The sequence below is a fragment of the Mus caroli genome, chromosome 18 (assembly GCF_900094665.2).
Source record: "Mus caroli chromosome 18, CAROLI_EIJ_v1.1, whole genome shotgun sequence".
In the NCBI taxonomy this organism is placed as follows: Eukaryota; Metazoa; Chordata; class Mammalia; order Rodentia; family Muridae; genus Mus; species Mus caroli.
Genome location: NC_034587.1, coordinates 22832570 through 22843730, shown reverse-complemented (window position 1 = coordinate 22843730; position 11161 = coordinate 22832570). Strand labels below are relative to the sequence as shown.

General features: G+C 42.7%; 1 long non-coding RNA gene across 2 annotated transcripts in view; it reads right to left on the bottom strand.

The window, feature by feature from the left end:
* LOC115029844 overlaps nt 1-11161 on the bottom strand; it is a 91952-nt gene that overhangs the window by 24804 nt on the left and 55987 nt on the right. The window contains exons 4-5 of one of the 2 annotated variants that reach the window (XR_003835400.1): nt 2931-3229; nt 2499-2564 (exon numbers count right to left, since the gene is read on the bottom strand). This is a non-coding gene — a long non-coding RNA (uncharacterized LOC115029844). Of the gene's footprint in view, nt 1-2498; nt 3230-11161 lie in introns of both variants that reach the window. The other variant, XR_003835399.1, reaches the window with a different exon arrangement.

The following is an 11161-nucleotide window of genomic DNA, read 5'->3' as shown; positions in this document are numbered from 1 at the left end:
GAAAGGAAAGGAAAGGAAAGGAAAGGAAAGGAAAGGAAAGGAAAGGAAAGGAAAGGAAAGGAAAGGAAAGGAAAGGAAAGGAAAGGGAGTGGGGAGGGAGGGAGGAAGAGAGAGAGAGAGAGAGAGAGAGAGAGAGAGAGAGAGAGGGGAAAGAAATGTCAACTCAAGGGGGGAAATGTCAGAAACATGTACACTAAACAAAAGGTTAATCATTTACTAAAAACTATTACTAATTAATAAGGGAAAAATATTGATAGAAAAAGTAAATAATGTGTTTAAGGTGGTAAATCATGGATGTGAGGGAAATACTTAGGGAGAACCACCTCTCAAATTATTATATAAAACCAGAGTGAGGCCCTCCTTTATTCATCAAACAGGAGCCCTTCTTTTGTGGTGACAATCAATACTGTCAATCATGCAAATAAACAGGGTCCCTCAGCCCATCAGGATAATTAATTAGAAAACCTGCCCTGGAAGCCTCTATGCCATGATGTTAAGAGCTCTGAAAATGTAGGTAGCATCTAACTGGTCATCCAACTTTACAAACTCATCTGAAGAGAATAGGTGTTGATGAAAGTCATGATCTCTAAATAAAGACTTTCATAATGGTGTTTTTGCAACTGAAGAACCATGGACCAGCATAAGTTTCCAACAATGAGGTTGAAAAATAAATGATAGTATATTTACATAACAGGATGCTACATGTAGAAATTAAATTATATTTAAAGGAATAATTCATTATTAAGGAAAGTAGTTTGATGAGATCATAAATAAAATACAGAGGTTTCTGAATTTTATAATTTCTAATACAGTCCTGAGTGGAAGAAACCAGGGAAAAGATATTTTCTACACATTGAAATGTTAAGTATAAATTTTATTATTTTTCTAAGGGTAGAGATTAAACACAACTGAATGGACCCTAGCCAAGGCTCATAAATCAATTCAAGGTCCTAGTTCTTCCACAAAGTGTTCTTTGACTACTCCAGACCTCATTAAACAGCTCATTCTTCACACCCGTCTCCATTTATATCCCTGCTGTAGTCACCCATTTGCTCAGTGGCTTGCTTGTATTGCTACATAATTATGTCGGGTTTAGAAGCATTCATTCCTTGGTAATATTTCATTCAAGACCCAGTAGTGGCTAGATTTACCTTACTCATAGAATATTATTTCTCAAATGACTTCAACAAGTTATCCCATCTCACATTTTATTCCTGATATTACCATTTCTCTTATGAAAAGGCAGGACATATATTCTGGGGGCTTGAAAAGGAGTGTTCCTGAGCTTCGGAAGAAGTGACTCTGTTATTAATAAGGGACTTTGATGACTGGAGCATGAAAGGAGATAGAGCATTCTTCCAGTTCCCTTAGAATACTCCTTCTTGGAACCAAGCTGCCATTCTATAGAAAGGCCAGGGTATATGGCATGTCCTTAGGTGGGCTTTCTCCCTAGGATTCTGGAGAGAAATTCTTGACAGGAGTAAGTACGAAATACTAAATATAAATAAGAAAGCCATTGAGAGACAGGAATGGTGGCTCTCAAACAATCCCAAGTCAGGAGGCTGAGGGAAGGGAACTGACATGCGTTTGACAGTTAAACTGAGCTATAGAGTGAGTTCTAAGCTAACACATCTCAGGTTTTGTGCAAAGTGCAACATGGGAGAGGAAGAATGGGAAGAAGAAAAAGGAGGAGGGGAGGGAAGGGGAGAGAAGAAGAATAAGAGAGGAGAGGAGGGAAGGAGAGAAGAGAGGGATGGAAAGAAGATTGCATGCTGTGAGAAATACAGAAAACTTGAGACACTCAGAACAAAGACTGCCTCAGTGAACCTAGTCAACGGCCTCATCTTTCAGACATTATAATAAATAATTTCTTAATTTTAAGGCTTTAAGTTGTCAAGTAATTTAATGCACAACCTCTGATAACTGAAAGTTACTCTTCTGTCTCTATTTATTTACCTTATAGTTCTTTTCTTTGGAATATTTTCAATTCTCAGCCTCTTCTACTAAAACTAATCCATGCACACTTCTTATATAAATGATTGGGCCAGTTGGGACACTAGCCTTCATTCAGTTTCTTAGATCCAAACTTGTACATTTAGTGGGCCTTCTTAAATAAATAACTCCTTGATGGAGAGAATCATCAAAACAAATTCTTTTTATGCTTGTTCTAAACTTTGTGTTTCTTTTCAAATACATCTCTAGTTTGTCAGCATGCTGAAATTTTTATTCACTCTAAAAATAAAAATGATAAATCGAGAGGACCTAGACTGTTTGTTTGTTGTTGTTTGTTTTTGTTTTTTGTTTTGGTTTGTTTTTTTTTTGCAAGTAGCCACCATAGTAGGATACTGCTATCTCCATACCCTTAATAAATGTGGACCAACAGAACTTTGTCATTCGAAAGCAAATTGATCCTCGTTCGGCCATGATTCTCATGGCCCCAACATAGGTGCCACTTCTGTGATGACTTGGAGAAAAAAGCCTGCTATATACTAACTCACCATTTCAGATGCCTTTGCAGAATGAACAGTGTCCTCTCCACACTCTTTCTTTAGAACAACAGCCCCCTGGAATGGATGCACAGGCTTACTATGTGGCAGAACCAGCAGCAGCACCATCATGCTCCCCTAATTACAGCAGAGCTGAATATGTTTGTGAAAACTCCCTGCACTGGAGCATATAGTTAGACCCAATTGAGGCAGATAGACCTGGATGATTTCACCATAGAAACAACAATCTAAAATAAGGCGAGTCGAAGAACAATATAACAGACATCTTCCATTTCACAACTTCACCAAATTGTTGGCATTGTCTCTTTGCTTGGTAGAAACTGCACACATTTTTAAATTAATATTCTTGTCAACCCATGAGTTGGAGATGCTGGAAACATGTGCCCTGCCAAGCTTTTAGTAGGTCTCAGAGGCTTGTCTTACACTGCTGAGGATGTAGTCAAAGTCTTCAGCCAGAGTCTTTGGAATTGCAAAATCTCTTTAGCTTGGCTTTGTCACCTCTGTCAGCTAGACACGGTGGCCAGAAGAGGCAAGGCTCACTGCAGGAAGGAGGGATAAAGAAGGCAGACATGAGCTGAGCATGGCTTCATTTGAATGGTTTTCAGGGCAGTAGGGCTGTCTCTGGTCCTGAAGAAGACACTGGTGATTGCTCTTCCCATCTAGCCTCTAAATACTGTTCAAATCAGAAAGGTGATGACCAGTTCCTTTGTGTGTTCATCCATCTGAGGACCACATAAGAGTATAAGTTAGGACATCTTCAACCATTAATTTAAGTTCCCATTATAACCCACCAAAAGTCAGAGGGATTGTGCTTGGTATGCTCAACACCAAGCATTTGGGTTGGAAAGAACTAACCACAGGCAAAAAGTAGTTTTTCCCTGTTCTCAGAAATATATTTGTTTCATTTTTTATTTTTGCCACCTTTTGCCAGATAAGGAAATGAGGTTTGAGTTAGGGTTAGTTAACTCTCTAGATTGCTCACATTTCTAAAATCAAGCACTCTGCCACCATCTTTACCACTACAGTTTCCATTCTCACCATGAGCAGACACATCACCTTTTAGCACCTAATCAGGTTGTTCTATTTCCTTTCATCATTTCCATCACTGGATCTAATTAATCATCACCATTAACACTATCAGGATAATGGCCGTAGCAAGTCCCACCTGAGACAGACTTGTTCCCATCACTGCAGGAATTTTCATATTAAGACTTTCAAGCTCCAAAGCTCTGGAATACACTAATGGGAAGGAACCATGCTGGAAAAGACCCCTGGGAGAATCTGAGAGGGAAAACATGCCCTAGTCGCCTCTCAAAATATCCAGCATGCAGCCATCAGGGAGCATGTGCCCGTTCTTTGAACTCCTTCAAAGTACCTTTCCTCTGTTCTAAATCCAGGATCATCTTTGAACAAGGCTTGCTGTTTCTGGATAAATCTTTGGCCTTTGTTCAAGTTCTGGACTGTGTCAGGAGGTTCACAGACCCCAACCAGCAAGCACTGCTAAATGAGGTTTTCCAGTGGGACCCTTTTCTGTGTCCCTGCCCAAAGCCTCTAGGTTCATTTATGCTGTGACTGGCAGTGTCACATTGCTTTCGGGTCCCATCTTCCTGGATTACGTCCCCACACCATCACAACCTAGTGTGGTAGATTGTTCTCTGAACCACTCTATTTTCAGGTTCATATCATCTCATGGACTTGTCTTCCCCATGGAGCAAGCTGGCAAAACATTTTTTTCCTTGCCTAAGCATTTGCTTCATCTCTGACTCAAATCTTGAAGTTGGCAACCAGGGGCAGAACAAGCCAAGAAGGCTCAGGAAGCAAGTCTCTTGCACAGCCAGCAGATTGTATGTCTGTCCCCTGACTTGCCATGTGGGGCTAAATGGATAGTTCCTCTTTCTGAGCCCCCATTTCCTTCCTGTTGTTGGGAAAGTGCTTGTAGCATCTGCTCCCCTGGGCGTGGCAGTAGACTAAGACTATCTTGCTGAGTGCATTTGCAAAATTTAACACTTTTTCCTGGTAGATATTTTTCTGGTTGTCATATGAACCTTGACTGAGATATTTTTGGTTTTTACTCTAATTCACTGGCCATGCCTTAATATCAGTTTACATCAGCTACAATACAATGGATGTGGTGGATCATCAACATTGCATCTGTAGGGTTTTCTACATGACAATTGAAACTGCATCTGTTGGACATTATTGACATGAGAAAAATGCAGGGTTTCTACTGTGCTTGGTGCTTATCCAGCTTCTTGCTATCCCTGGCTAGCTGTTTAAGATTCTATGACTGGGCAGGGACTGAAGATAACACATCGATCTGAGCACATCTATTCTGAATGTACGACTGCAGTCCTTGTCATCAGTTGACAAGGTGATGTTAATACCAACCTATGTTGGCACAGACTTCGGGAGCCTAAGGCATTTGTGGTACTGTCTTCCCTGTGGTGCATCTCAGATATAAAACTAAATCCTACTGGGTTCAAACTGAGGTAGCATGGTGTATGTCACTAGTGTCAAATGATCACCCATTATGGGAAAACCGAAGAAAGTTTTAACATGAACTCCATCAAACCCAAGCAGAAAGTATCTCTGATATTTTCATCATTTTCTTAGTGTGTGCTATATAATGCATCACATTCCTGCATCCCACCATCACTCCATAGCATGGAAGACCGGGAACACTCAGAATCAGACACATACCCTTAGTGACATGCTGTGGGAAGACTTGCAGATGAACTCAGAGGACGCTTTTACTTTACAAATGATAAGAAAGAATTTCGAGAAGGTACTTAGAAAGACATGGGAGGACACAATGGTCCATCTGATGCTCCTCTATTAGACCCTTTCCCTGCCTTCTGTGGGAAGGACATGACCCCTTCACAGTGGTAGAGACCCAGCATTTCACTTTGAGTCAGGAAAACTGGCCCTCAGCCACAGACACAGGAGGACTGACTGAACACTCAGCCAAGGAAACTCAGTGACTAGAAGGTGAGTCTTGACATCATTCATCTCTTCAGCCATAAGCTTTGGTGCCTAAACTTCCTCCATGGGGTGCCTGGAAAGCGGTATTATGGTGCCATCCAAATGTTGTTCCCACACAGTATTGTTGAGGCCCAGGACAGCTTTTAGTCATCAATACCCTAATGTAACTTAACCAAATGACTGTTGGCAGAAGGAAGAGCCCAAAGAAGACAAAATGAAAGGCAAATTTGTTTTGACAAGAAGAATAAAGAAGAAGGTGACTCCCTGCCTGCAACATGAAGGTCTGACTAAGGAGAGCTTAGTCAAAGCCCTGAGTCCTCCACCTCCTGGAGGTCAGCCATGGACACTCAGGATCTGTGGAAGAAAAGGTGATAGAGACATAACCCAAGTAGGAAAAGACCATGTAAAATGGCTGTCCTATAGCATTCTGTGCTGCTATGACAGAATACTTGAGACCAGATCATTTGTAAAATAACAGACATGGGAAGAGAATGGTTGATTCTACATATACTGAAGGCCTTTCTTAATGTGTCATCCCATGAGGGAGTGAAAGAGCCAAATTGACACACGTGCTTGCATGGAACCGAGGGGAAAGAGCTGAAGTCATCCCCTCACTGGGAGCTCCCATAGGATAAATAATCCACTCCTCCAACGGCAGCTTTAAACACTGCTTAAAGGTCCTACAGGAGAACTTTGTCACAGTGAGGATTACAATCCCAACATGATAACTTCAGGAAACATATTCAAACCATGCAGCACTGGTGTTAGGATTCAAAATATCAATAAATGAATAAAAATATATAAAACCGGAATATACTGACTTACAAAATTTAAACATGGAAAGGTGTTCTGGCCTAGGCCCAGCTGGCTTCTTTCTCTGCCTGGTTCTGACTTTCTCAAGCTGACTTTGCTCTTCTCAAGAACAGCACAAAACATTCAGGCAGGACCAGGCTCCCCAGCCAGCAGCTAGGCTTATCCAGCACCAAGAGACTCCTGCTGCATAAAGTACATCTTTGGTTGGCCATGCTGAAACTCTGTGTTCCTCCTTAGCTAATCGCTGAGCTCTGAATAGTCCAAGCCCCAGTGCTTTTCAGAGATCCTTGGACTGACAACCAAAGCTGTCTGCTTTATTCAGGACAGTTCTGTTAGCCACACCTCCCAACCCTTTAGAATGGGGCATGATGGATGTTCTTGAAGACTGCACATGCTTGAGGTCTCATACTACAGGAATTCCTAAAGAATGTGGGTCCTTTCATCTTTGAACAGAACTGCCCCTCCAAAAGAGACCTCTTTGATTTTTAATCTGAAATGCACCCCTAGTGCTGAATATTTTGACTGCTCAGTCATCAGCATGTGACATGATTTTAAGGTCATATAACATATACATGGTGCCCAGCTTTGAAGATGCTAGCTGCATCTGACGCCCACCTGCTTTTCTTGCATTCTGCCCACCAATATGTGAACAAGCTGTCTTCTTACACTCCTGAAACCACACATTCACTCTGCCATGCCTTTCCTGCTGTGTGCTTTGGTGGACTGTTTCTGAAATATATGACCACAAGCTGACATAAACCTCTCTTTCTGTAGGTTGCTTCTATCAGCTAAGTTGTCCATAGTGATAAGAAAAGAAACCAATACAGAAAAGCCATCAAATTATTATCTGAAGCCAAATGTGGTGGTTCACACCTTTGGTGGCTGAGGCAGGGGAATTGCCATGCTCAAGACCAGCCTGTTCTATGTAATAATTTTGAAGCCAGTCTGGACCACAGAGAGAAGTCTTGGCTCAAATATAATAAAGTAATAAAATGATAGCAATTAATAAATTAATAAACCAACAATGGTTGTGGTTATTTGTCTTCTGTCACCTAATTCCCTCCTTTAGTGAAGTCATTAGCAGTGGAGACTCTGAGTGCTTCCTTGTTTACTACTCTCCAGCTTCACATAGCTGGAATGTGGGACAGACTAAGTTACCATTTACAGTTGTGCATTTGAAGCCCAAGGTGTCCCTGAGGTTATCGTCTGAGGGTCCCCTCTGCTCAGTTCTTATATTCCCTCTTTGCCTCCAGCTATAAATAAGTCCTATACTACTTCTTCCTCAAGTGTCTGTGCAAGTTAAGCCATGGATACATGTCAGAATTAGATGTCCCTAAGAGGATGGCAGCTGAAGCAACTACAAGGAACTGTATGGCCCTGGTCATGGGGCACTCAGTGAGGCAGCAGGAGCCATTGCATCAGGAATGCATGATGCTTAGATTCAAGGAAGTTCCTATGGTAGGAGGAGGGAACAGGAAAAATACTGGAGATACAGCAAACCATCTAAGCATAGATCTGCTCCCCTTGTCCAGAAGCCCAGCTTCCTATCTCCAGGAGGGGAAGAGAGGTGAAGGGAGGTGGCTGCTGTTGTCTTCCTTTCTGCACAGACACCTGTAATCACAGGCTCCAACAGACTCCCTTTCCCTGCATGAAAGCAGCTCACCACAGTGAGAACTTCAGTTCCAAACTGGAGTTGCCTAGCAACTCAGAGTCCTGAAAAGAAAGAAAGAAAGAAAGCCAAGCTGAGGAGTCAGACAGAAAACAGCAGAGGGAGTGGGGCTGGCAGAGAAGTAATCGGGAACAAAGAGCCTTGGGGACAGGCTGAAAACACTGGGCAGCACCACAGGTCCTCAGCACCCCTCTGCCCCAGCTTCCTGCTTGCTCTGTCAGGTCACCTGATATCACAGCCCAGAAGGTTCTTCTTTCAAACCATTAACTTCTCATCTTTAGGCAGGAGCTGACCCACTGAGGCATTCCACTACAGAGCATTTAAGGTCAGAGGGAAGGGGTAATGGGAGTGAATTCTAATCATGTGTGGCTTTATCCTGTACACTTCGCTCTGGTGTGTACCGGTTCAGCTCATCCCATTCTTCCCCAACCAAATGTGCCCACTGAACAGACAAAGATGTCAATTCAGAAAGCTTCATGGTCATCATGTATAAAAGTACAACAGCTGGAGAAGACTGTTCACTCTAGGAAGCCTATCTGTCTAAAATAATCCCCAGCCATTATGAAAGTTAAGTAAAATAATATACTTTAGAAAGCTGGTATGATATAGGCCATGTGAATAGCACGATGTATATGCTGGCTTCCCTTTCTTATATGAGGTAGTCATATGCCACAGCCACCAGCATGATGAGGTCTGCCTGGCCCTTCCACTTTGATGCAAACTAAACAAGCTCTAATATAAGGGATGAGATTTAGGTCTCAGTCTACAAAACCTCCTACAAGCTAGCCTTGACTTCCATCCTCACCCTCAGAGAATTCATCGTCCAGTAGGCAACACAAAACCACAACTGGAGGAGGAATAATAACTGGAAGCTGACCCAGTGTGATGTTTCTGTAGTCACTGCTGTTTTTTCTATTGTCTTTTTCCCAGCACCATTGTAATTCTCCTTCTCCTCCTTCCTCTCTCTCTCTCTCTCTCTCTCTCTCTCTCTCTCTGTGTGTGTGTGTGTGTGTGTGTGTGTGTGTGTTTCTGTGACTGCTGTTGCACATCTGCAAGTGTACTTGTGTAAGCACACCTGTAGAGACTGAAGAACAATGGAACAATGCCTAATGTTGTCCCTCAAGTGCTGCCCACCATGGGTTTTGTGACCAAGTCCTTCACTAACTTGGAACTTGCCAAGTGGGCTAGGCTGGATCTCCAGGGATCCTCCTCTCTTTTTCTCCCCTGCACTGGGATTATAAGAGGCCAACTATGCCACCTTTTTTTAAAACATGGGTTCTAGGGTCCTAAGGCTTGCAAGGTAAGCACACCTCACCAGCTCAACTATTTCCCAACCCTCCATCTGAATGATTTGATGAGTCTTTTAGTTAATCTCGAGTGTGCTGAGAATGAAGTCTATCACCATTACAGGGATAAACTAAAAACTCATGAGGAATGTTTCTTATTCTCTGGCCAGTGTCAGAACTCTGGAACTTTGGGTGCAAATTTTCTCATATGGGTTTGTATGTTCAAATATCTGGTCTCCAGTTGATGGCACTGTTTTCCTGGGGGTGTCATAGAATCCTTACCTGGCAGTTGGTGCTTTGGTGGATAGTCATGGAGATTATATGTTAGCCCTGCTCTGTGTGCAGTTCTCCTTACTTCTAATCCTACTTACAAGTGAGGAGATGAAGCTTCTTGCTGCCAGTACCAGGAAACTGCCTTCTGCTATGACTTTCCCACTGTGGTGGGCTTTATGCAACCCAGATGTGAGCCAAAACAAAACCTTCCTCCCTTATGTTGCTTCTGTGGGGTATGTTATAGCAACAGTAAGACAAATAACAAACAGATCCAGCCAGAGCTTAGATCCTTACATGAAAACAGTCTGGCAAATAGAATGAGTTTCCAAATTAATAATCTTGTACTATGCATCTGCCTATCTTCCCTGTACTTACTGAGCTGGGCCTCGATCTGAGCTAAGTGGTAAGAATTTGTGTAAAGAGAAGAAAATAGCTTCTGCCTGTGTTTTCTGCTCAGGAGAAGAAGGATCTAAGATAACTTGGAGAAAACCTTAGGAGGTATTTATGGGAAGAAGACTGGGAGAAGAGGTCCATTTCAAAACTCTACACAAACTAGTGAAAACAGTTAATAAACAACATTACCAAATCCCACATTCCTAGACTCAAATGAATACCAAAAAAAAAAAATGTACTCCCAATCATAGAGAGAAAATGACTGGCAAGTAAGGACCCTAAAATTATATTAGGGCTGACAGAAAATGACAGGCGAGGGAGTAAAGGGGACAAGTACACCCTAGAGTCATGTTTTCAGCTACCTGTTTGAGCATCTGATTAGCAATTTTATCAAAAGCCTTGGCCTTGAACCTTCATTCATTCATTCATTGCTCTCAAATGAGAGCAGTTTTCTCTACATGCTAAGGCATGTGTGGTTTTTGGATGTTCAAGTGCATATATGGATGTGTGTGGTGTGTGTGTGTGTTTGTGTGTGTGTGTCTGTGTGTGGTGTGTGTGGTATGTGTGTGTGTGTTGACAGAATATCTGTTTGTGCTGCTGGGGGGGTTAAGGAACACCCACACTCATGCAGCTAGAGCCCTATGTGAGCACAGAATATTTGTGTGTGCTGCTGGGGTAATAGAATATGTCTATGTGTGCTTCTGGATGTGGTAGAGGATGCCTGTGTGTGTGCTGCTGGGTGGAGTTGAAGATGTTTGTATGTGCTACAGGGTAGGATGGAAGATGTCAGTGTGTGCTGCAGGGTAGGGGGAGGATGCCAGTGTGTGCTGCAGGGTAGGGTGGAGGAGTCTGTCTGTGCTTCAGGATAGGGTGAAGGATATCTGTGTGTGCTGCTGGAGGGTGGTGGAGGATGATGTGTGTGATGCTGGGAGTGGGGGATATCTGTGTGTGCTGATAGGGATGGAGGATGTCTGTGTGCTGCAAATGAAAGAACATCTTGCAAGTAGAACCCAGAGAATATATATGTAAGGTTGCATAGGTTCATATGGAAGCATGCTGATTTTAAAACAAAACAAGCTTGAAGTATTGAAGTTACTTTGAAAATATTCAAGAGACTGCATTAGTTAGGGAAGCAGAAACCGGCCTGAGTAGGGCCACAGGCCTCATCCGGCCGGATCAGCCGGGGTAGCAGGAGCGCAGGGTTGCCTGACACCCACCAGCTACCCACGACCCCCGCC